This window comes from Microcebus murinus, chromosome 8 (assembly GCF_040939455.1).
Source record: "Microcebus murinus isolate Inina chromosome 8, M.murinus_Inina_mat1.0, whole genome shotgun sequence".
Taxonomy (NCBI): domain Eukaryota; kingdom Metazoa; phylum Chordata; class Mammalia; order Primates; family Cheirogaleidae; genus Microcebus; species Microcebus murinus.
This window is the reverse complement of record NC_134111.1, coordinates 101946-125741: the sequence shown is the minus strand read 5'-3', so window position 1 is coordinate 125741 and position 23796 is coordinate 101946. Positions and strand designations below refer to the sequence as shown.

The following is a 23796-nucleotide window of genomic DNA, read 5'->3' as shown; positions in this document are numbered from 1 at the left end:
GAGGAGGGTCCCGGCCCCCACGGTAGCGTTGCCGGCAGTTCTCCAAGGGCTCGGGGGTTTTCCAGAGGGAGGAGATGGAGGGGACTGATTTCTTCAGCGCCCCACAAACCACGCCACCCCACCCCACCCATGGGACACATCCCGAGAGAGAGAGAGAGAGAGAGAGAGAGAGAGAGACGCCCCATACACTCGCTCCCCTCCCCCGTGCGCTGTGCCCCAGCCCTGGCCCGGGGGAACAGGCGGCCGCCCGGCCACAGGGTGGGGGGAGCAGCTGAAAGGGGTTGTGGGGGAGGGCGGCCCCTGGCTGGGGTCAAAGGGCGAGCGCCCCGCCCGCCCGTGCGCAGTCAGCGGCGCTGGGGGTGGGGGCGGGGAGGTGAAGGAGGCCAGGCGAGGAGAGGAGGGGGGCTGGAAGGTCTCCACCTTGGCGGGTCCAGCCGTGGAGGCGCATCTTGTGTGAGTGTGAGTGAGAGACTGAGTGTGAGTGTGTGTGTATAGAGAGACAGCCCCCAACCCCGGCCCGCCGCTCCCTGCCCGCCCCGCCTGTCACCCCCGTCCCTGGGAGCCCGCCGGACCCGGCCGGCGAACTCAACAGGCCCGGCCCGGCGCGGGTCAGCGCCGGCGCGGGGCCTGGGGCGGGAGGAGGCGGCGGGGAAGCGCAGAGAGGCTCCGCTTCTTGAGCGGGGCAGGGGCGCCCTCCGCCGTCCACGGCCACACCACCCCGAACGCGCCCGGTCTCGGAAGCTAAGCAGGGTCGGGCCTGGTTAGAACTTGGATGGGAGACCGCCCGGGAATACCGGGTGCCGTAGGCTTCTTCTTCTTTTTTTTTTTTTTTTTTGCCTCTGGTTCTGTCGCGTTTCTGGGAGTGCGGGGGCGGCCCCGGGTGGGGGTGACCCCCACCCTCAGCGCCCGCCGCGGTGCCTGGCGCCCCAGCCCGCACTGTGGGGCCTCCTCTTGTCCCGAGCCGCGACACCGCCGCCACGCGGCAGCATGCGTGGCTTCTGGACTGTCAGGTCTCAGACCAAAGGTCTGCTCTGTGGGAACCGACACGCTGGAGGAAACCTTGAGAGTCTGAGAGGGGAGGGAGTTGCAGAAGAAGGCCAGGATGTCATTTTGAGGGAGTATGTGACCAGAACTCGTCCCGTTGCTTTTGGGGTTCTATGGGCTACACGCAGGAATCTTTGGTGGTGGCACCTGATGTTGGGGGATCCGGAGTCACACCCAGACCTGCTCCACAGGCCTCCTTTGACTTTTCTCTTCGGATTCATTATTTTTAAAAAGTGTCTCTTATCTCTAGTATTGCATTTTCTTTTCTCTCTCTTTTCAAGCAGATGATGGGAGTCCAAGTATTAAGGTGACATGTGTTGCCCGTGCCCCCCTACCCCCTGTGTTCTTATTCATTTACCTCTCATGTTGTTCCAGCGTATTGTGGGGGCACCAATGTTAAGGTCGGGTACATCGCCCTCTCCCCGCCTCCCCCCTCGGGTCAGAGCTTCAAGTGCGCCCATCCCCCAGTGGGTGCGCACCCACCCCGTTCCTAAGGGATGTGTATGCCCATCCCCTCCCCACGCCCGCCCGACACCCACCCGATGAAGGTGATTCCTCTGTGTCCACTTAGGTGTCCATCGGTTCGTACCCATTTGCCGGTGAGCGCGAGCACGTGGTGCTCGTGTGTCCATTCTTGGGATACCTGGCTTACTGGAACGGGTTCCAGCTCTGGCCAGGAGAACCACGAGAGGTGCCCTCTCACCGCTGTTCCTCACAGCCGAATAGCACTCCGTGGTGTCCACGCGCCACATTTTATTGACGCACTCGTGGGTCGATGGGCACTCGGGTCACTTCCAGGTCTTTGCGATTGTGACTTGTGCCCTGACTCTAACCCTAACCCTTACCCAGCCCGTCTCCTCCTCGGCCCCTGCCTGACTGACTCCTTCCCGCCCGGCCTGTCACCTGTCACCTGTCACCGTCCTCGGCCCCTGCCTGACGGGGCTCCTCCGTCGCCTGGGCCTTCCAAGGGCTTGGTGTGGACGCTGCTTCCAGGACGCCCTCCCAGGAACCCGGTAGCAGGGTGGCCGCAGCGTCTCGCGCAACCCAACCGTCCGCCTGCCGCCCTCGCTAAGTGGCCTGCGGGGGACGTGCTCCCGCTGTGCCGCGGGGGCCCAGCCTGGTGTCTTCTCTGAGGCCCCGCGGCTGCCACTCCCCGCAAGGGGGGAGCCGCGGAGGTGGGGACCGGCTCCTCATGGGGACGTACACCCAGCTCTCCACGTCGGATTCCGGGGCTCTCTGTCCTGCCAGAAGGCCCAGCTGGCCTGCGGGTCCTTAGAGTGGCAAAAACATCCGAAAACTGAGATTGAGGGTCCGGTGGGTGTCTGCACTTTTGTGCTGGGCACCCCAGGGAGGCCCGGGGGCTGGCTGGACAACGCGGTCTGCTGGGCTGGGGGGGGGTTTGGAGGAGCAACTGATGCCCTTTGCACTTTGGGTAGCAAGTGTCTGAGGTGTCTCTGGGCCCTGCGCCATGTGGGGGCGGGGGCGGGGGCAGGGTGGGAGGAGGAGGAGGAGGAGGAGGAGGAGGAGGAGGAGGAGGAGGAGGAGGAGGCGGGAAGGGCCGTGGCCTGCAGTCGTGTTCCCCGGGGTGGCACAGCATGTGGCTTCTTCCACGGGCTGCTTGGCCTGGGCTCCCTGCACCTGGGCCTTTGGAGGACTGGCCCTGTGCTTGCCAACACTTCCTGCAGGGACCCAGAGCTGGGAGGTTGCATCTCTCAGCCCTGGGTCGGGCAGAGCCCCAGCGGGCCATGCCCACAACCTCTCTCAGCACGGGTCCCCCAGAAGGCTCCTTTGGGACCAGGATTCTCTTGCGGGTGACTCTTTAAGGTCTGGCCCCTGGATGGAGGGGCACCAGGAGTAGAGGAGCAGGAAGGGGAAGGGGGTGGCCATGCGAGGGGACACTTTCAGGCCAAGTCCCAGCTTCAGCCTGATCCTCCTAGGAACCCCGGGGTGGACATCACACCTCCTGGTTGCCCCGCTCTGAGACAAGGAGCCGGGCTTCGCATTCCCACAGCAGCCAGTCGTGGGCTGAGGACACCTGGGGCGTTGGGAACTCCCTGGCTTCTCCTTGGTTTAACATCTGGAGCTGCTTGGGAATTGTGCCGCCACACACACCCGAGTGCAGGTGTCTTCTGCACAGACTGCGGGCCTCGCTCTTCTGAATGCCGCTAGCTCGCCACCCACCCACGGGTGAACCTGGTCAGGGTGCTTTCTCTCAGGGGCAGACTCTGATCCGGGCGGGCTACCGGTGTGTCTCTGTTTGCTCCTTTCTTTCTTCCATTTCGGGAAAGGCTTCCCTACTGGGTGTGGAAATCTCCTATGCCTTTCCTCGCCTATTCTGTCAGCTTTCAAATTCTCTTTCAGTTGCCACCCTCACAGATGGATTAGGAAACTCTTTCCGGTGCACTCATTAGTGAAATGACCTCAATGACGCTGGAATCCAATATCTAATCGCCGATTGTTAGCGAGTCCACACGCCAGGGTGGTTGGGGTCCAATGCAGCCCCGGCCAGGCCCAGGCCCCTTGGACTGGGCCACAGGAGGACACAGAGGAGGGTCCCGGCCCCCACGGTAGCGTTGCCGGCAGTTCTCCAAGGGCTCGGGGGTTTTCCAGAGGGAGGAGATGGAGGGGACTGATTTCTTCAGCGCCCCACAAACCACGCCACCCCACCCCACCCATGGGACACATCCCGAGAGAGAGAGAGAGAGAGAGAGAGAGAGAGAGACGCCCCATACACTCGCTCCCCTCCCCCGTGCGCTGTGCCCCAGCCCTGGCCCGGGGGAACAGGCGGCCGCCCGGCCACAGGGTGGGGGGAGCAGCTGAAAGGGGTTGTGGGGGAGGGCGGCCCCTGGCTGGGGTCAAAGGGCGAGCGCCCCGCCCGCCCGTGCGCAGTCAGCGGCGCTGGGGGTGGGGGCGGGGAGGTGAAGGAGGCCAGGCGAGGAGAGGAGGGGGGCTGGAAGGTCTCCACCTTGGCGGGTCCAGCCGTGGAGGCGCATCTTGTGTGAGTGTGAGTGAGAGACTGAGTGTGAGTGTGTGTGTATAGAGAGACAGCCCCCAACCCCGGCCCGCCGCTCCCTGCCCGCCCCGCCTGTCACCCCCGTCCCTGGGAGCCCGCCGGACCCGGCCGGCGAACTCAACAGGCCCGGCCCGGCGCGGGTCAGCGCCGGCGCGGGGCCTGGGGCGGGAGGAGGCGGCGGGGAAGCGCAGAGAGGCTCCGCTTCTTGAGCGGGGCAGGGGCGCCCTCCGCCGTCCACGGCCACACCACCCCGAACGCGCCCGATCTCGGAAGCTAAGCAGGGTCGGGCCTGGTTAGAACTTGGATGGGAGACCGCCGGGGAATACCGGGTGCCGTAGGCTTCTTCTTCTTCTTCTTTTTTTTTTTTTTTGCCTCTGGTTCTGTCGCGTTTCTGGGAGTGCGGGGGCGGCCCCGGGTGGGGGTGACCCCCACCCTCAGCGCCCGCCGCGGTGCCTGGCGCCCCAGCCCGCACTGTGGGGCCTCCTCTTGTCCCGAGCCGCGACACCGCCGCCACGCGGCAGCATGCGTGGCTTCTGGACTGTCAGGTCTCAGACCAAAGGTCTGCTCTGTGGGAACCGACACGCTGGAGGAAACCTTGAGAGTCTGAGAGGGGAGGGAGTTGCAGAAGAAGGCCAGGATGTCATTTTGAGGGAGTATGTGACCAGAACTCGTCCCGTTGCTTTTGGGGTTCTATGGGCTACACGCAGGAATCTTTGGTGGTGGCACCTGATGTTGGGGGATCCGGAGTCACACCCAGACCTGCTCCACAGGCCTCCTTTGACTTTTCTCTTCGGATTCATTATTTTTAAAAAGTGTCTCTTATCTCTAGTATTGCATTTTCTTTTCTCTCTCTTTTCAAGCAGATGATGGGAGTCCAAGTATTAAGGTGACATGTGTTGCCCGTGCCCCCCTACCCCCTGTGTTCTTATTCATTTACCTCTCATGTTGTTCCAGCGTATTGTGGGGGCACCAATGTTAAGGTCGGGTACATCGCCCTCTCCCCGCCTCCCCCCTCGGGTCAGAGCTTCAAGTGCGCCCATCCCCCAGTGGGTGCGCACCCACCCCGTTCCTAAGGGATGTGTATGCCCATCCCCTCCCCACGCCCGCCCGACACCCACCCGATGAAGGTGATTCCTCTGTGTCCACTTAGGTGTCCATCGGTTCGTACCCATTTGCCGGTGAGCGCGAGCACGTGGTGCTCGTGTGTCCATTCTTGGGATACCTGGCTTACTGGAACGGGTTCCAGCTCTGGCCAGGAGAACCACGAGAGGTGCCCTCTCACCGCTGTTCCTCACAGCCGAATAGCACTCCGTGGTGTCCACGCGCCACATTTTATTGACGCACTCGTGGGTCGATGGGCACTCGGGTCACTTCCAGGTCTTTGCGATTGTGACTTGTGCCCTGACTCTAACCCTAACCCTTACCCAGCCCGTCTCCTCCTCGGCCCCTGCCTGACTGACTCCTTCCCGCCCGGCCTGTCACCTGTCACCTGTCACCGTCCTCGGCCCCTGCCTGACGGGGCTCCTCCGTCGCCTGGGCCTTCCAAGGGCTTGGTGTGGACGCTGCTTCCAGGACGCCCTCCCAGGAACCCGGTAGCAGGGTGGCCGCAGCGTCTCGCGCAACCCAACCGTCCGCCTGCCGCCCTCGCTAAGTGGCCTGCGGGGGACGTGCTCCCGCTGTGCCGCGGGGGCCCAGCCTGGTGTCTTCTCTGAGGCCCCGCGGCTGCCACTCCCCGCAAGGGGGGAGCCGCGGAGGTGGGGACCGGCTCCTCATGGGGACGTACACCCAGCTCTCCACGTCGGATTCCGGGGCTCTCTGTCCTGCCAGAAGGCCCAGCTGGCCTGCGGGTCCTTAGAGTGGCAAAAACATCCGAAAACTGAGATTGAGGGTCCGGTGGGTGTCTGCACTTTTGTGCTGGGCACCCCAGGGAGGCCCGGGGGCTGGCTGGACAACGCGGTCTGCTGGGCTGGGGGGGGGGTTTGGAGGAGCAACTGATGCCCTTTGCACTTTGGGTAGCAAGTGTCTGAGGTGTCTCTGGGCCCTGCGCCATGTGGGGGCGGGGGCGGGGGCAGGGTGGGAGGAGGAGGAGGAGGAGGAGGAGGAGGAGGAGGAGGCGGGAAGGGCCGTGGCCTGCAGTCGTGTTCCCCGGGGTGGCACAGCATGTGGCTTCTTCCACGGGCTGCTTGGCCTGGGCTCCCTGCACCTGGGCCTTTGGAGGACTGGCCCTGTGCTTGCCAACACTTCCTGCAGGGACCCAGAGCTGGGAGGTTGCATCTCTCAGCCCTGGGTCGGGCAGAGCCCCAGCGGGCCATGCCCACAACCTCTCTCAGCACGGGTCCCCCAGAAGGCTCCTTTGGGACCAGGATTCTCTTGCGGGTGACTCTTTAAGGTCTGGCCCCTGGATGGAGGGGCACCAGGAGTAGAGGAGCAGGAAGGGGAAGGGGGTGGCCATGCGAGGGGACACTTTCAGGCCAAGTCCCAGCTTCAGCCTGATCCTCCTAGGAACCCCGGGGTGGACATCACACCTCCTGGTTGCCCCGCTCTGAGACAAGGAGCCGGGCTTCGCATTCCCACAGCAGCCAGTCGTGGGCTGAGGACACCTGGGGCGTTGGGAACTCCCTGGCTTCTCCTTGGTTTAACATCTGGAGCTGCTTGGGAATTGTGCCGCCACACACACCCGAGTGCAGGTGTCTTCTGCACAGACTGCGGGCCTCGCTCTTCTGAATGCCGCTAGCTCGCCACCCACCCACGGGTGAACCTGGTCAGGGTGCTTTCTCTCAGGGGCAGACTCTGATCCGGGCGGGCTACCGGTGTGTCTCTGTTTGCTCCTTTCTTTCTTCCATTTCGGGAAAGGCTTCCCTACTGGGTGTGGAAATCTCCTATGCCTTTCCTCGCCTATTCTGTCAGCTTTCAAATTCTCTTTCAGTTGCCACCCTCACAGATGGATTAGGAAACTCTTTCCGGTGCACTCATTAGTGAAATGACCTCAATGACGCTGGAATCCAATATCTAATCGCCGATTGTTAGCGAGTCCACACGCCAGGGTGGTTGGGGTCCAATGCAGCCCCGGCCAGGCCCAGGCCCCTTGGACTGGGCCACAGGAGGACACAGAGGAGGGTCCCGGCCCCCACGGTAGCGTTGCCGGCAGTTCTCCAAGGGCTCGGGGGTTTTCCAGAGGGAGGAGATGGAGGGGACTGATTTCTTCAGCGCCCCACAAACCACGCCACCCCACCCCACCCATGGGACACATCCCGAGAGAGAGAGAGAGAGAGAGAGAGAGAGAGAGACGCCCCATACACTCGCTCCCCTCCCCCGTGCGCTGTGCCCCAGCCCTGGCCCGGGGGAACAGGCGGCCGCCCGGCCACAGGGTGGGGGGAGCAGCTGAAAGGGGTTGTGGGGGAGGGCGGCCCCTGGCTGGGGTCAAAGGGCGAGCGCCCCGCCCGCCCGTGCGCAGTCAGCGGCGCTGGGGGTGGGGGCGGGGAGGTGAAGGAGGCCAGGCGAGGAGAGGAGGGGGGCTGGAAGGTCTCCACCTTGGCGGGTCCAGCCGTGGAGGCGCATCTTGTGTGAGTGTGAGTGAGAGACTGAGTGTGAGTGTGTGTGTATAGAGAGACAGCCCCCAACCCCGGCCCGCCGCTCCCTGCCCGCCCCGCCTGTCACCCCCGTCCCTGGGAGCCCGCCGGACCCGGCCGGCGAACTCAACAGGCCCGGCCCGGCGCGGGTCAGCGCCGGCGCGGGGCCTGGGGCGGGAGGAGGCGGCGGGGAAGCGCAGAGAGGCTCCGCTTCTTGAGCGGGGCAGGGGCGCCCTCCGCCGTCCACGGCCACACCACCCCGAACGCGCCCGGTCTCGGAAGCTAAGCAGGGTCGGGCCTGGTTAGAACTTGGATGGGAGACCGCCCGGGAATACCGGGTGCCGTAGGCTTCTTCTTCTTCTTCTTTTTTTTTTTTTTGCCTCTGGTTCTGTCGCGTTTCTGGGAGTGCGGGGGCGGCCCCGGGTGGGGGTGACCCCCACCCTCAGCGCCCGCCGCGGTGCCTGGCGCCCCAGCCCGCACTGTGGGGCCTCCTCTTGTCCCGAGCCGCGACACCGCCGCCACGCGGCAGCATGCGTGGCTTCTGGACTGTCAGGTCTCAGACCAAAGGTCTGCTCTGTGGGAACCGACACGCTGGAGGAAACCTTGAGAGTCTGAGAGGGGAGGGAGTTGCAGAAGAAGGCCAGGATGTCATTTTGAGGGAGTATGTGACCAGAACTCGTCCCGTTGCTTTTGGGGTTCTATGGGCTACACGCAGGAATCTTTGGTGGTGGCACCTGATGTTGGGGGATCCGGAGTCACACCCAGACCTGCTCCACAGGCCTCCTTTGACTTTTCTCTTCGGATTCATTATTTTTAAAAAGTGTCTCTTATCTCTAGTATTGCATTTTCTTTTCTCTCTCTTTTCAAGCAGATGATGGGAGTCCAAGTATTAAGGTGACATGTGTTGCCCGTGCCCCCCTACCCCCTGTGTTCTTATTCATTTACCTCTCATGTTGTTCCAGCGTATTGTGGGGGCACCAATGTTAAGGTCGGGTACATCGCCCTCTCCCCGCCTCCCCCCTCGGGTCAGAGCTTCAAGTGCGCCCATCCCCCAGTGGGTGCGCACCCACCCCGTTCCTAAGGGATGTGTATGCCCATCCCCTCCCCACGCCCGCCCGACACCCACCCGATGAAGGTGATTCCTCTGTGTCCACTTAGGTGTCCATCGGTTCGTACCCATTTGCCGGTGAGCGCGAGCACGTGGTGCTCGTGTGTCCATTCTTGGGATACCTGGCTTACTGGAACGGGTTCCAGCTCTGGCCAGGAGAACCACGAGAGGTGCCCTCTCACCGCTGTTCCTCACAGCCGAATAGCACTCCGTGGTGTCCACGCGCCACATTTTATTGACGCACTCGTGGGTCGATGGGCACTCGGGTCACTTCCAGGTCTTTGCGATTGTGACTTGTGCCCTGACTCTAACCCTAACCCTTACCCAGCCCGTCTCCTCCTCGGCCCCTGCCTGACTGACTCCTTCCCGCCCGGCCTGTCACCTGTCACCTGTCACCGTCCTCGGCCCCTGCCTGACGGGGCTCCTCCGTCGCCTGGGCCTTCCAAGGGCTTGGTGTGGACGCTGCTTCCAGGACGCCCTCCCAGGAACCCGGTAGCAGGGTGGCCGCAGCGTCTCGCGCAACCCAACCGTCCGCCTGCCGCCCTCGCTAAGTGGCCTGCGGGGGACGTGCTCCCGCTGTGCCGCGGGGGCCCAGCCTGGTGTCTTCTCTGAGGCCCCGCGGCTGCCACTCCCCGCAAGGGGGGAGCCGCGGAGGTGGGGACCGGCTCCTCATGGGGACGTACACCCAGCTCTCCACGTCGGATTCCGGGGCTCTCTGTCCTGCCAGAAGGCCCAGCTGGCCTGCGGGTCCTTAGAGTGGCAAAAACATCCGAAAACTGAGATTGAGGGTCCGGTGGGTGTCTGCACTTTTGTGCTGGGCACCCCAGGGAGGCCCGGGGGCTGGCTGGACAACGCGGTCTGCTGGGCTGGGGGGGGGTTTGGAGGAGCAACTGATGCCCTTTGCACTTTGGGTAGCAAGTGTCTGAGGTGTCTCTGGGCCCTGCGCCATGTGGGGGCGGGGGCGGGGGCAGGGTGGGAGGAGGAGGAGGAGGAGGAGGAGGAGGAGGAGGAGGAGGAGGAGGAGGAGGCGGGAAGGGCCGTGGCCTGCAGTCGTGTTCCCCGGGGTGGCACAGCATGTGGCTTCTTCCACGGGCTGCTTGGCCTGGGCTCCCTGCACCTGGGCCTTTGGAGGACTGGCCCTGTGCTTGCCAACACTTCCTGCAGGGACCCAGAGCTGGGAGGTTGCATCTCTCAGCCCTGGGTCGGGCAGAGCCCCAGCGGGCCATGCCCACAACCTCTCTCAGCACGGGTCCCCCAGAAGGCTCCTTTGGGACCAGGATTCTCTTGCGGGTGACTCTTTAAGGTCTGGCCCCTGGATGGAGGGGCACCAGGAGTAGAGGAGCAGGAAGGGGAAGGGGGTGGCCATGCGAGGGGACACTTTCAGGCCAAGTCCCAGCTTCAGCCTGATCCTCCTAGGAACCCCGGGGTGGACATCACACCTCCTGGTTGCCCCGCTCTGAGACAAGGAGCCGGGCTTCGCATTCCCACAGCAGCCAGTCGTGGGCTGAGGACACCTGGGGCGTTGGGAACTCCCTGGCTTCTCCTTGGTTTAACATCTGGAGCTGCTTGGGAATTGTGCCGCCACCCACACCCGAGTGCAGGTGTCTTCTGCACAGACTGCGGGCCTCGCTCTTCTGAATGCCGCTAGCTCGCCACCCACCCACGGGTGAACCTGGTCAGGGTGCTTTCTCTCAGGGGCAGACTCTGATCCGGGCGGGCTACCGGTGTGTCTCTGTTTGCTCCTTTCTTTCTTCCATTTCGGGAAAGGCTTCCCTACTGGGTGTGGAAATCTCCTATGCCTTTCCTCGCCTATTCTGTCAGCTTTCAAATTCTCTTTCAGTTGCCACCCTCACAGATGGATTAGGAAACTCTTTCCGGTGCACTCATTAGTGAAATGACCTCAATGACGCTGGAATCCAATATCTAATCGCCGATTGTTAGCGAGTCCACACGCCAGGGTGGTTGGGGTCCAATGCAGCCCCGGCCAGGCCCAGGCCCCTTGGACTGGGCCACAGGAGGACACAGAGGAGGGTCCCGGCCCCCACGGTAGCGTTGCCGGCAGTTCTCCAAGGGCTCGGGGGTTTTCCAGAGGGAGGAGATGGAGGGGACTGATTTCTTCAGCGCCCCACAAACCACGCCACCCCACCCCACCCATGGGACACATCCCGAGAGAGAGAGAGAGAGAGAGAGAGAGAGAGAGAGAGACGCCCCATACACTCGCTCCCCTCCCCCGTGCGCTGTGCCCCAGCCCTGGCCCGGGGGAACAGGCGGCCGCCCGGCCACAGGGTGGGGGGAGCAGCTGAAAGGGGTTGTGGGGGAGGGCGGCCCCTGGCTGGGGTCAAAGGGCGAGCGCCCCGCCCGCCCGTGCGCAGTCAGCGGCGCTGGGGGTGGGGGCGGGGAGGTGAAGGAGGCCAGGCGAGGAGAGGAGGGGGGCTGGAAGGTCTCCACCTTGGCGGGTCCAGCCGTGGAGGCGCATCTTGTGTGAGTGTGAGTGAGAGACTGAGTGTGAGTGTGTGTGTATAGAGAGACAGCCCCCAACCCCGGCCCGCCGCTCCCTGCCCGCCCCGCCTGTCACCCCCGTCCCTGGGAGCCCGCCGGACCCGGCCGGCGAACTCAACAGGCCCGGCCCGGCGCGGGTCAGCGCCGGCGCGGGGCCTGGGGCGGGAGGAGGCGGCGGGGAAGCGCAGAGAGGCTCCGCTTCTTGAGCGGGGCAGGGGCGCCCTCCGCCGTCCACGGCCACACCACCCCGAACGCGCCCGGTCTCGGAAGCTAAGCAGGGTCGGGCCTGGTTAGAACTTGGATGGGAGACCGCCCGGGAATACCGGGTGCCGTAGGCTTCTTCTTCTTTTTTTTTTTTTTTTTTGCCTCTGGTTCTGTCGCGTTTCTGGGAGTGCGGGGGCGGCCCCGGGTGGGGGTGACCCCCACCCTCAGCGCCCGCCGCGGTGCCTGGCGCCCCAGCCCGCACTGTGGGGCCTCCTCTTGTCCCGAGCCGCGACACCGCCGCCACGCGGCAGCATGCGTGGCTTCTGGACTGTCAGGTCTCAGACCAAAGGTCTGCTCTGTGGGAACCGACACGCTGGAGGAAACCTTGAGAGTCTGAGAGGGGAGGGAGTTGCAGAAGAAGGCCAGGATGTCATTTTGAGGGAGTATGTGACCAGAACTCGTCCCGTTGCTTTTGGGGTTCTATGGGCTACACGCAGGAATCTTTGGTGGTGGCACCTGATGTTGGGGGATCCGGAGTCACACCCAGACCTGCTCCACAGGCCTCCTTTGACTTTTCTCTTCGGATTCATTATTTTTAAAAAGTGTCTCTTATCTCTAGTATTGCATTTTCTTTTCTCTCTCTTTTCAAGCAGATGATGGGAGTCCAAGTATTAAGGTGACATGTGTTGCCCGTGCCCCCCTACCCCCTGTGTTCTTATTCATTTACCTCTCATGTTGTTCCAGCGTATTGTGGGGGCACCAATGTTAAGGTCGGGTACATCGCCCTCTCCCCGCCTCCCCCCTCGGGTCAGAGCTTCAAGTGCGCCCATCCCCCAGTGGGTGCGCACCCACCCCGTTCCTAAGGGATGTGTATGCCCATCCCCTCCCCACGCCCGCCCGACACCCACCCGATGAAGGTGATTCCTCTGTGTCCACTTAGGTGTCCATCGGTTCGTACCCATTTGCCGGTGAGCGCGAGCACGTGGTGCTCGTGTGTCCATTCTTGGGATACCTGGCTTACTGGAACGGGTTCCAGCTCTGGCCAGGAGAACCACGAGAGGTGCCCTCTCACCGCTGTTCCTCACAGCCGAATAGCACTCCGTGGTGTCCACGCGCCACATTTTATTGACGCACTCGTGGGTCGATGGGCACTCGGGTCACTTCCAGGTCTTTGCGATTGTGACTTGTGCCCTGACTCTAACCCTAACCCTTACCCAGCCCGTCTCCTCCTCGGCCCCTGCCTGACTGACTCCTTCCCGCCCGGCCTGTCACCTGTCACCTGTCACCGTCCTCGGCCCCTGCCTGACGGGGCTCCTCCGTCGCCTGGGCCTTCCAAGGGCTTGGTGTGGACGCTGCTTCCAGGACGCCCTCCCAGGAACCCGGTAGCAGGGTGGCCGCAGCGTCTCGCGCAACCCAACCGTCCGCCTGCCGCCCTCGCTAAGTGGCCTGCGGGGGACGTGCTCCCGCTGTGCCGCGGGGGCCCAGCCTGGTGTCTTCTCTGAGGCCCCGCGGCTGCCACTCCCCGCAAGGGGGGAGCCGCGGAGGTGGGGACCGGCTCCTCATGGGGACGTACACCCAGCTCTCCACGTCGGATTCCGGGGCTCTCTGTCCTGCCAGAAGGCCCAGCTGGCCTGCGGGTCCTTAGAGTGGCAAAAACATCCGAAAACTGAGATTGAGGGTCCGGTGGGTGTCTGCACTTTTGTGCTGGGCACCCCAGGGAGGCCCGGGGGCTGGCTGGACAACGCGGTCTGCTGGGCTGGGGGGGGGGTTTGGAGGAGCAACTGATGCCCTTTGCACTTTGGGTAGCAAGTGTCTGAGGTGTCTCTGGGCCCTGCGCCATGTGGGGGCGGGGGCGGGGGCAGGGTGGGAGGAGGAGGAGGAGGAGGAGGAGGAGGAGGAGGAGGAGGAGGAGGAGGAGGAGGAGGCGGGAAGGGCCGTGGCCTGCAGTCGTGTTCCCCGGGGTGGCACAGCATGTGGCTTCTTCCACGGGCTGCTTGGCCTGGGCTCCCTGCACCTGGGCCTTTGGAGGACTGGCCCTGTGCTTGCCAACACTTCCTGCAGGGACCCAGAGCTGGGAGGTTGCATCTCTCAGCCCTGGGTCGGGCAGAGCCCCAGCGGGCCATGCCCACAACCTCTCTCAGCACGGGTCCCCCAGAAGGCTCCTTTGGGACCAGGATTCTCTTGCGGGTGACTCTTTAAGGTCTGGCCCCTGGATGGAGGGGCACCAGGAGTAGAGGAGCAGGAAGGGGAAGGGGGTGGCCATGCGAGGGGACACTTTCAGGCCAAGTCCCAGCTTCAGCCTGATCCTCCTAGGAACCCCGGGGTGGACATCACACCTCCTGGTTGCCCCGCTCTGAGACAAGGAGCCGGGCTTCGCATTCCCACAGCAGCCAGTCGTGGGCTGAGGACACCTGGGGCGTTGGGAACTCCCTGGCTTCTCCTTGGTTTAACATCTGGAGCTGCTTGGGAATTGTGCCGCCACACACACCCGAGTGCAGGTGTCTTCTGCACAGACTGCGGGCCTCGCTCTTCTGAATGCCGCTAGCTCGCCACCCACCCACGGGTGAACCTGGTCAGGGTGCTTTCTCTCAGGGGCAGACTCTGATCCGGGCGGGCTACCGGTGTGTCTCTGTTTGCTCCTTTCTTTCTTCCATTTCGGGAAAGGCTTCCCTACTGGGTGTGGAAATCTCCTATGCCTTTCCTCGCCTATTCTGTCAGCTTTCAAATTCTCTTTCAGTTGCCACCCTCACAGATGGATTAGGAAACTCTTTCCGGTGCACTCATTAGTGAAATGACCTCAATGACGCTGGAATCCAATATCTAATCGCCGATTGTTAGCGAGTCCACACGCCAGGGTGGTTGGGGTCCAATGCAGCCCCGGCCAGGCCCAGGCCCCTTGGACTGGGCCACAGGAGGACACAGAGGAGGGTCCCGGCCCCCACGAAGCGGTGCCGGCAGTTCTCCAAGGGCTCGGGGGTTTTCCAGAGGGAGGAGATGGAGGGGACTGATTTCTTCAGCGCCCCACAAACCACGCCACCCCACCCCACCCATGGGACACATCCCGAGAGAGAGAGAGACGCCCCATACACTCGCTCCCCTCCCCCGTGCGCTGTGCCCCAGCCCTGGCCCGGGGGAACAGGCGGCCGCCCGGCCACAGGGTGGGGGGAGCAGCTGAAAGGGGTTGTGGGGGAGGGCGGCCCCTGGCTGGGGTCAAAGGGCGAGCGCCCCGCCCGCCCGTGCGCAGTCAGCGGCGCTGGGGGTGGGGGCGGGGAGGTGAAGGAGGCCAGGCGAGGAGAGGAGGGGGGCTGGAAGGTCTCCACCTTGGCGGGTCCAGCCGTGGAGGCGCATCTTGTGTGAGTGTGAGTGAGAGACTGAGTGTGAGTGTGTGTGTATAGAGAGACAGCCCCCAACCCCGGCCCGCCGCTCCCTGCCCGCCCCGCCTGTCACCCCCGTCCCTGGGAGCCCGCCGGACCCGGCCGGCGAACTCAACAGGCCCGGCCCGGCGCGGGTCAGCGCCGGCGCGGGGCCTGGGGCGGGAGGAGGCGGCGGGGAAGCGCAGAGAGGCTCCGCTTCTTGAGCGGGGCAGGGGCGCCCTCCGCCGTCCACGGCCACACCACCCCGAACGCGCCCGATCTCGGAAGCTAAGCAGGGTCGGGCCTGGTTAGAACTTGGATGGGAGACCGCCGGGGAATACCGGGTGCCGTAGGCTTCTTCTTCTTCTTCTTTTTTTTTTTTTTTGCCTCTGGTTCTGTCGCGTTTCTGGGAGTGCGGGGGCGGCCCCGGGTGGGGGTGACCCCCACCCTCAGCGCCCGCCGCGGTGCCTGGCGCCCCAGCCCGCACTGTGGGGCCTCCTCTTGTCCCGAGCCGCGACACCGCCGCCACGCGGCAGCATGCGTGGCTTCTGGACTGTCAGGTCTCAGACCAAAGGTCTGCTCTGTGGGAACCGACACGCTGGAGGAAACCTTGAGAGTCTGAGAGGGGAGGGAGTTGCAGAAGAAGGCCAGGATGTCATTTTGAGGGAGTATGTGACCAGAACTCGTCCCGTTGCTTTTGGGGTTCTATGGGCTACACGCAGGAATCTTTGGTGGTGGCACCTGATGTTGGGGGATCCGGAGTCACACCCAGACCTGCTCCACAGGCCTCCTTTGACTTTTCTCTTCGGATTCATTATTTTTAAAAAGTGTCTCTTATCTCTAGTATTGCATTTTCTTTTCTCTCTCTTTTCAAGCAGATGATGGGAGTCCAAGTATTAAGGTGACATGTGTTGCCCGTGCCCCCCTACCCCCTGTGTTCTTATTCATTTACCTCTCATGTTGTTCCAGCGTATTGTGGGGGCACCAATGTTAAGGTCGGGTACATCGCCCTCTCCCCGCCTCCCCCCTCGGGTCAGAGCTTCAAGTGCGCCCATCCCCCAGTGGGTGCGCACCCACCCCGTTCCTAAGGGATGTGTATGCCCATCCCCTCCCCACGCCCGCCCGACACCCACCCGATGAAGGTGATTCCTCTGTGTCCACTTAGGTGTCCATCGGTTCGTACCCATTTGCCGGTGAGCGCGAGCACGTGGTGCTCGTGTGTCCATTCTTGGGATACCTGGCTTACTGGAACGGGTTCCAGCTCTGGCCAGGAGAACCACGAGAGGTGCCCTCTCACCGCTGTTCCTCACAGCCGAATAGCACTCCGTGGTGTCCACGCGCCACATTTTATTGACGCACTCGTGGGTCGATGGGCACTCGGGTCACTTCCAGGTCTTTGCGATTGTGACTTGTGCCCTGACTCTAACCCTAACCCTTACCCAGCCCGTCTCCTCCTCGGCCCCTGCCTGACTGACTCCTTCCCGCCCGGCCTGTCACCTGTCACCTGTCACCGTCCTCGGCCCCTGCCTGACGGGGCTCCTCCGTCGCCTGGGCCTTCCAAGGGCTTGGTGTGGACGCTGCTTCCAGGACGCCCTCCCAGGAACCCGGTAGCAGGGTGGCCGCAGCGTCTCGCGCAACCCAGCAACCCAACCGTCCGCCTGCCGCCCTCGCTAAGTGGCCTGCGGGGGACGTGCTCCCGCTGTGCCGCGGGGGCCCAGCCTGGTGTCTTCTCTGAGGCCCCGCGGCTGCCACTCCCCGCAAGGGGGGAGCCGCGGAGGTGGGGACCGGCTCCTCATGGGGACGTACACCCAGCTCTCCACGTCGGATTCCGGGGCTCTCTGTCCTGCCAGAAGGCCCAGCTGGCCTGCGGGTCCTTAGAGTGGCAAAAAAACTGAGATTGAGGGTCCGGTGGGTGTCTGCACTTTTGTGCTGGGCACCCCAGGGAGGCCCGGGGGCTGGCTGGACAACGCGGTCTGCTGGGCTGGGGGGGGGGTTTGGAGGAGCAACTGATGCCCTTTGCACTTTGGGTAGCAAGTGTCTGAGGTGTCTCTGGGCCCTGCGCCATGTGGGGGCGGGGGCGGGGGCAGGGTGGGAGGAGGAGGAGGAGGAGGAGGAGGAGGAGGAGGAGGAGGAGGAGGAGGAGGAGGAGGCGGGAAGGGCCGTGGCCTGCAGTCGTGTTCCCCGGGGTGGCACAGCATGTGGCTTCTTCCACGGGCTGCTTGGCCTGGGCTCCCTGCACCTGGGCCTTTGGAGGACTGGCCCTGTGCTTGCCAACACTTCCTGCAGGGACCCAGAGCTGGGAGGTTGCATCTCTCAGCCCTGGGTCGGGCAGAGCCCCAGCGGGCCATGCCCACAACCTCTCTCAGCACGGGTCCCCCAGAAGGCTCCTTTGGGACCAGGATTCTCTTGCGGGTGACTCTTTAAGGTCTGGCCCCTGGATGGAGGGGCACCAGGAGTAGAGGAGCAGGAAGGGGAAGGGGGTGGCCATGCGAGGGGACACTTTCAGGCCAAGTCCCAGCTTCAGCCTGATCCTCCTAGGAACCCCGGGGTGGACATCACACCTCCTGGTTGCCCCGCTCTGAGACAAGGAGCCGGGCTTCGCATTCCCACAGCAGCCAGTCGTGGGCTGAGGACACCTGGGGCGTTGGGAACTCCCTGGCTTCTCCTTGGTTTAACATCTGGAGCTGCTTGGGAATTGTGCCGCCACACACACCCGAGTGCAGGTGTCTTCTGCACAGACTGCGGGCCTCGCTCTTCTGAATGCCGCTAGCTCGCCACCCACCCACGGGTGAACCTGGTCAGGGTGCTTTCTCTCAGGGGCAGACTCTGATCCGGGCGGGCTACCGGTGTGTCTCTGTTTGCTCCTTTCTTTCTTCCATTTCGGGAAAGGCTTCCCTACTGGGTGTGGAAATCTCCTATGCCTTTCCTCGCCTATTCTGTCAGCTTTCAAATTCTCTTTCAGTTGCCACCCTCACAGATGGATTAGGAAACTCTTTCCGGTGCACTCATTAGTGAAATGACCTCAATGACGCTGGAATCCAATATCTAATCGCCGATTGTTAGCGAGTCCACACGCCAGGGTGGTTGGGGTCCAATGCAGCCCCGGCCAGGCCCAGGCCCCTTGGACTGGGCCACAGGAGGACACAGAGGAGGGTCCCGGCCCCCACGAAGCGGTGCCGGCAGTTCTCCAAGGGCTCGGGGGTTTTCCAGAGGGAGGAGATGGAGGGGACTGATTTCTTCAGCGCCCCACAAACCACGCCACCCCACCCCACCCATGGGACACATCCCGAGAGAGAGAGAGACGCCCCATACACTCGCTCCCCTCCCCCGTGCGCTGTGCCCCAGCCCTGGCCCGGGGGAACAGGCGGCCGCCCGGCCACAGGGTGGGGGGAGCAGCTGAAAGGGGTTGTGGGGGAGGGCGGCCCCTGGCTGGGGTCAAAGGGCGAGCGCCCCGCCCGCCCGTGCGCAGTCAGCGGCGCTGGGGGTGGGGGCGGGGAGGTGAAGGAGGCCAGGCGAGGAGAGGAGGGGGGCTGGAAGGTCTCCACCTTGGCGGGTCCAGCCGTGGAGGCGCATCTTGTGTGAGTGTGAGTGAGAGACTGAGTGTGAGTGTGTGTGTATAGAGAGACAGCCCCCAACCCCGGCCCGCCGCTCCCTGCCCGCCCCGCCTGTCACCCCCGTCCCTGGGAGCCCGCCGGACCCGGCCGGCGAACTCAACAGGCCCGGCCCGGCGCGGGTCAGCGCCGGCGCGGGGCCTGGGGCGGGAGGAGGCGGCGGGGAAGCGCAGAGAGGCTCCGCTTCTTGAGCGGGGCAGGGGCGCCCTCCGCCGTCCACGGCCACACCACCCCGAACGCGCCCGATCTCGGAAGCTAAGCAGGGTCGGGCCTGGTTAGAACTTGGATGGGAGACCGCCGGGGAATACCGGGTGCCGTAGGCTTCTTCTTCTTCTTCTTTTTTTTTTTTTTTGCCTCTGGTTCTGTCGCGTTTCTGGGAGTGCGGGGGCGGCCCCGGGTGGGGGTGACCCCCACCCTCAGCGCCCGCCGCGGTGCCTGGCGCCCCAGCCCGCACTGTGGGGCCTCCTCTTGTCCCGAGCCGCGACACCGCCGCCACGCGGCAGCATGCGTGGCTTCTGGACTGTCAGGTCTCAGACCAAAGGTCTGCTCTGTGGGAACCGACACGCTGGAGGAAACCTTGAGAGTCTGAGAGGGGAGGGAGTTGCAGAAGAAGGCCAGGATGTCATTTTGAGGGAGTATGTGACCAGAACTCGTCCCGTTGCTTTTGGGGTTCTATGGGCTACACGCAGGAATCTTTGGTGGTGGCACCTGATGTTGGGGGATCCGGAGTCACACCCAGACCTGCTCCACAGGCCTCCTTTGACTTTTCTCTTCGGATTCATTATTTTTAAAAAGTGTCTCTTATCTCTAGTATTGCATTTTCTTTTCTCTCTCTTTTCAAGCAGATGATGGGAGTCCAAGTATTAAGGTGACATGTGTTGCCCGTGCCCCCCTACCCCCTGTGTTCTTATTCATTTACCTCTCATGTTGTTCCAGCGTATTGTGGGGGCACCAATGTTAAGGTCGGGTACATCGCCCTCTCCCCGCCTCCCCCCTCGGGTCAGAGCTTCAAGTGCGCCCATCCCCCAGTGGGTGCGCACCCACCCCGTTCCTAAGGGATGTGTATGCCCATCCCCTCCCCACGCCCGCCCGACACCCACCCGATGAAGGTGATTCCTCTGTGTCCACTTAGGTGTCCATCGGTTCGTACCCATTTGCCGGTGAGCGCGAGCACGTGGTGCTCGTGTGTCCATTCTTGGGATACCTGGCTTACTGGAACGGGTTCCAGCTCTGGCCAGGAGAACCACGAGAGGTGCCCTCTCACCGCTGTTCCTCACAGCCGAATAGCACTCCGTGGTGTCCACGCGCCACATTTTATTGACGCACTCGTGGGTCGATGGGCACTCGGGTCACTTCCAGGTCTTTGCGATTGTGACTTGTGCCCTGACTCTAACCCTAACCCTTACCCAGCCCGTCTCCTCCTCGGCCCCTGCCTGACTGACTCCTTCCCGCCCGGCCTGTCACCTGTCACCTGTCACCGTCCTCGGCCCCTGCCTGACGGGGCTCCTCCGTCGCCTGGGCCTTCCAAGGGCTTGGTGTGGACGCTGCTTCCAGGACGCCCTCCCAGGAACCCGGTAGCAGGGTGGCCGCAGCGTCTCGCGCAACCCAGCAACCCAACCGTCCGCCTGCCGCCCTCGCTAAGTGGCCTGCGGGGGACGTGCTCCCGCTGTGCCGCGGGGGCCCAGCCTGGTGTCTTCTCTGAGGCCCCGCGGCTGCCACTCCCCGCAAGGGGGGAGCCGCGGAGGTGGGGACCGGCTCCTCATGGGGACGTACACCCAGCTCTCCACGTCGGATTCCGGGGCTCTCTGTCCTGCCAGAAGGCCCAGCTGGCCTGCGGGTCCTTAGAGTGGCAAAAACATCCGAAAACTGAGATTGAGGGTCCGGTGGGTGTCTGCACTTTTGTGCTGGGCACCCCAGGGAGGCCCGGGGGCTGGCTGGACAACGCGGTCTGCTGGGCTGGGGGGGGGTTTGGAGGAGCAACTGATGCCCTTTGCACTTTGGGTAGCAAGTGTCTGAGGTGTCTCTGGGCCCTGCGCCATGTGGGGGCGGGGGCGGGGGCAGGGTGGGAGGAGGAGGAGGAGGAGGAGGAGGAGGAGGAGGAGGAGGAGGAGGAGGAGGCGGGAAGGGCCGTGGCCTGCAGTCGTGTTCCCCGGGGTGGCACAGCATGTGGCTTCTTCCACGGGCTGCTTGGCCTGGGCTCCCTGCACCTGGGCCTTTGGAGGACTGGCCCTGTGCTTGCCAACACTTCCTGCAGGGACCCAGAGCTGGGAGGTTGCATCTCTCAGCCCTGGGTCGGGCAGAGCCCCAGCGGGCCATGCCCACAACCTCTCTCAGCACGGGTCCCCCAGAAGGCTCCTTTGGGACCAGGATTCTCTTGCGGGTGACTCTTTAAGGTCTGGCCCCTGGATGGAGGGGCACCAGGAGTAGAGGAGCAGGAAGGGGAAGGGGGTGGCCATGCGAGGGGACACTTTCAGGCCAAGTCCCAGCTTCAGCCTGATCCTCCTAGGAACCCCGGGGTGGACATCACACCTCCTGGTTGCCCCGCTCTGAGACAAGGAGCCGGGCTTCGCATTCCCACAGCAGCCAGTCGTGGGCTGAGGACACCTGGGGCGTTGGGAACTCCCTGGCTTCTCCTTGGTTTAACATCTGGAGCTGCTTGGGAATTGTGCCGCCACACACACCCGAGTGCAGGTGTCTTCTGCACAGACTGCGGGCCTCGCTCTTCTGAATGCCGCTAGCTCGCCACCCACCCACGGGTGAACCTGGTCAGGGTGCTTTCTCTCAGGGGCAGACTCTGATCCGGGCGGGCTACCGGTGTGTCTCTGTTTGCTCCTTTCTTTCTTCCATTTCGGGAAAGGCTTCCCTACTGGGTGTGGAAATCTCCTATGCCTTTCCTCGCCTATTCTGTCAGCTTTCAAATTCTCTTTCAGTTGCCACCCTCACAGATGGATTAGGAAACTCTTTCCGGTGCACTCATTAGTGAAATGACCTCAATGACGCTGGAATCCAATATCTAATCGCCGATTGTTAGCGAGTCCACACGCCAGGGTGGTTGGGGTCCAATGCAGCCCCGGCCAGGCCCAGGCCCCTTGGACTGGGCCACAGGAGGACACAGAGGAGGGTCCCGGCCCCCACGAAGCGGTGCCGGCAGTTCTCCAAGGGCTCGGGGGTTTTCCAGAGGGAGGAGATGGAGGGGACTGATTTCTTCAGCGCCCCACAAACCACGCCACCCCACCCCACCCATGGGACACATCCCGAGAGAGAGAGAGACGCCCCATACACTCGCTCCCCTCCCCCGTGCGCTGTGCCCCAGCCCTGGCCCGGGGGAACAGGCGGCCGCCCGGCCACAGGGTGGGGGGAGCAGCTGAAAGGGGTTGTGGGGGAGGGCGGCCCCTGGCTGGGGTCAAAGGGCGAGCGCCCCGCCCGCCCGTGCGCAGTCAGCGGCGCTGGGGGTGGGGGCGGGGAGGTGAAGGAGGCCAGGCGAGGAGAGGAGGGGGGCTGGAAGGTCTCCACCTTGGCGGGTCCAGCCGTGGAGGCGCATCTTGTGTGAGTGTGAGTGAGAGACTGAGTGTGAGTGTGTGTGTATAGAGAGACAGCCCCCAACCCCGGCCCGCCGCTCCCTGCCCGCCCCGCCTGTCACCCCCGTCCCTGGGAGCCCGCCGGACCCGGCCGGCGAACTCAACAGGCCCGGCCCGGCGCGGGTCAGCGCCGGCGCGGGGCCTGGGGCGGGAGGAGGCGGCGGGGAAGCGCAGAGAGGCTCCGCTTCTTGAGCGGGGCAGGGGCGCCCTCCGCCGTCCACGGCCACACCACCCCGAACGCGCCCGATCTCGGAAGCTAAGCAGGGTCGGGCCTGGTTAGAACTTGGATGGGAGACCGCCGGGGAATACCGGGTGCCGTAGGCTTCTTCTTCTTCTTCTTTTTTTTTTTTTTTGCCTCTGGTTCTGTCGCGTTTCTGGGAGTGCGGGGGCGGCCCCGGGTGGGGGTGACCCCCACCCTCAGCGCCCGCCGCGGTGCCTGGCGCCCCAGCCCGCACTGTGGGGCCTCCTCTTGTCCCGAGCCGCGACACCGCCGCCACGCGGCAGCATGCGTGGCTTCTGGACTGTCAGGTCTCAGACCAAAGGTCTGCTCTGTGGGAACCGACACGCTGGAGGAAACCTTGAGAGTCTGAGAGGGGAGGGAGTTGCAGAAGAAGGCCAGGATGTCATTTTGAGGGAGTATGTGACCAGAACTCGTCCCGTTGCTTTTGGGGTTCTATGGGCTACACGCAGGAATCTTTGGTGGTGGCACCTGATGTTGGGGGATCCGGAGTCACACCCAGACCTGCTCCACAGGCCTCCTTTGACTTTTCTCTTCGGATTCATTATTTTTAAAAAGTGTCTCTTATCTCTAGTATTGCATTTTCTTTTCTCTCTCTTTTCAAGCAGATGATGGGAGTCCAAGTATTAAGGTGACATGTGTTGCCCGTGCCCCCCTACCCCCTGTGTTCTTATTCATTTACCTCTCATGTTGTTCCAGCGTATTGTGGGGGCACCAATGTTAAGGTCGGGTACATCGCCCTCTCCCCGCCTCCCCCCTCGGGTCAGAGCTTCAAGTGCGCCCATCCCCCAGTGGGTGCGCACCCACCCCGTTCCTAAGGGATGTGTATGCCCATCCCCTCCCCACGCCCGCCCGACACCCACCCGATGAAGGTGATTCCTCTGTGTCCACTTAGGTGTCCATCGGTTCGTACCCATTTGCCGGTGAGCGCGAGCACGTGGTGCTCGTGTGTCCATTCTTGGGATACCTGGCTTACTGGAACGGGTTCCAGCTCTGGCCAGGAGAACCACGAGAGGTGCCCTCTCACCGCTGTTCCTCACAGCCGAATAGCACTCCGTGGTGTCCACGCGCCACATTTTATTGACGCACTCGTGGGTCGATGGGCACTCGGGTCACTTCCAGGTCTTTGCGATTGTGACTTGTGCCCTGACTCTAACCCTAACCCTTACCCAGCCCGTCTCCTCCTCGGCCCCTGCCTGACTGACTCCTTCCCGCCCGGCCTGTCACCTGTCACCTGTCACCGTCCTCGGCCCCTGCCTGACGGGGCTCCTCCGTCGCCTGGGCCTTCCAAGGGCTTGGTGTGGACGCTGCTTCCAGGACGCCCTCCCAGGAACCCGGTAGCAGGGTGGCCGCAGCGTCTCGCGCAACCCAGCAACCCAACCGTCCGCCTGCCGCCCTCGCTAAGTGGCCTGCGGGGGACGTGCTCCCGCTGTGCCGCGGGGGCCCAGCCTGGTGTCTTCTCTGAGGCCCCGCGGCTGCCACTCCCCGCAAGGGGGGAGCCGCGGAGGTGGGGACCGGCTCCTCATGGGGACGTACACCCAGCTCTCCACGTCGGATTCCGGGGCTCTCTGTCCTGCCA

General features: G+C 63.8%; 7 pseudogenes; all 7 read left to right on the top strand.

Moving 5' to 3' along the window:
- Positions 1–700: 700 nt before the first annotated feature.
- Positions 701–809, top strand: LOC142872747 (uncharacterized; annotated as a pseudogene).
- A 3480-nt stretch (positions 810–4289) lies between these two features.
- Positions 4290–4398, top strand: LOC142872665 (uncharacterized; annotated as a pseudogene).
- A 3469-nt stretch (positions 4399–7867) lies between these two features.
- LOC142872746 (uncharacterized) lies at positions 7868–7976 on the top strand (annotated as a pseudogene).
- A 3486-nt stretch (positions 7977–11462) lies between these two features.
- Positions 11463–11571, top strand: LOC142872744 (uncharacterized; annotated as a pseudogene).
- A 3466-nt stretch (positions 11572–15037) lies between these two features.
- LOC142872664 (uncharacterized) lies at positions 15038–15146 on the top strand (annotated as a pseudogene).
- Positions 15147–18615: 3469 nt separating this feature from the next.
- Positions 18616–18724, top strand: LOC142872663 (uncharacterized; annotated as a pseudogene).
- Positions 18725–22194: 3470 nt separating this feature from the next.
- LOC142872662 (uncharacterized) lies at positions 22195–22303 on the top strand (annotated as a pseudogene).
- Positions 22304–23796: the final 1493 nt, after the last annotated feature.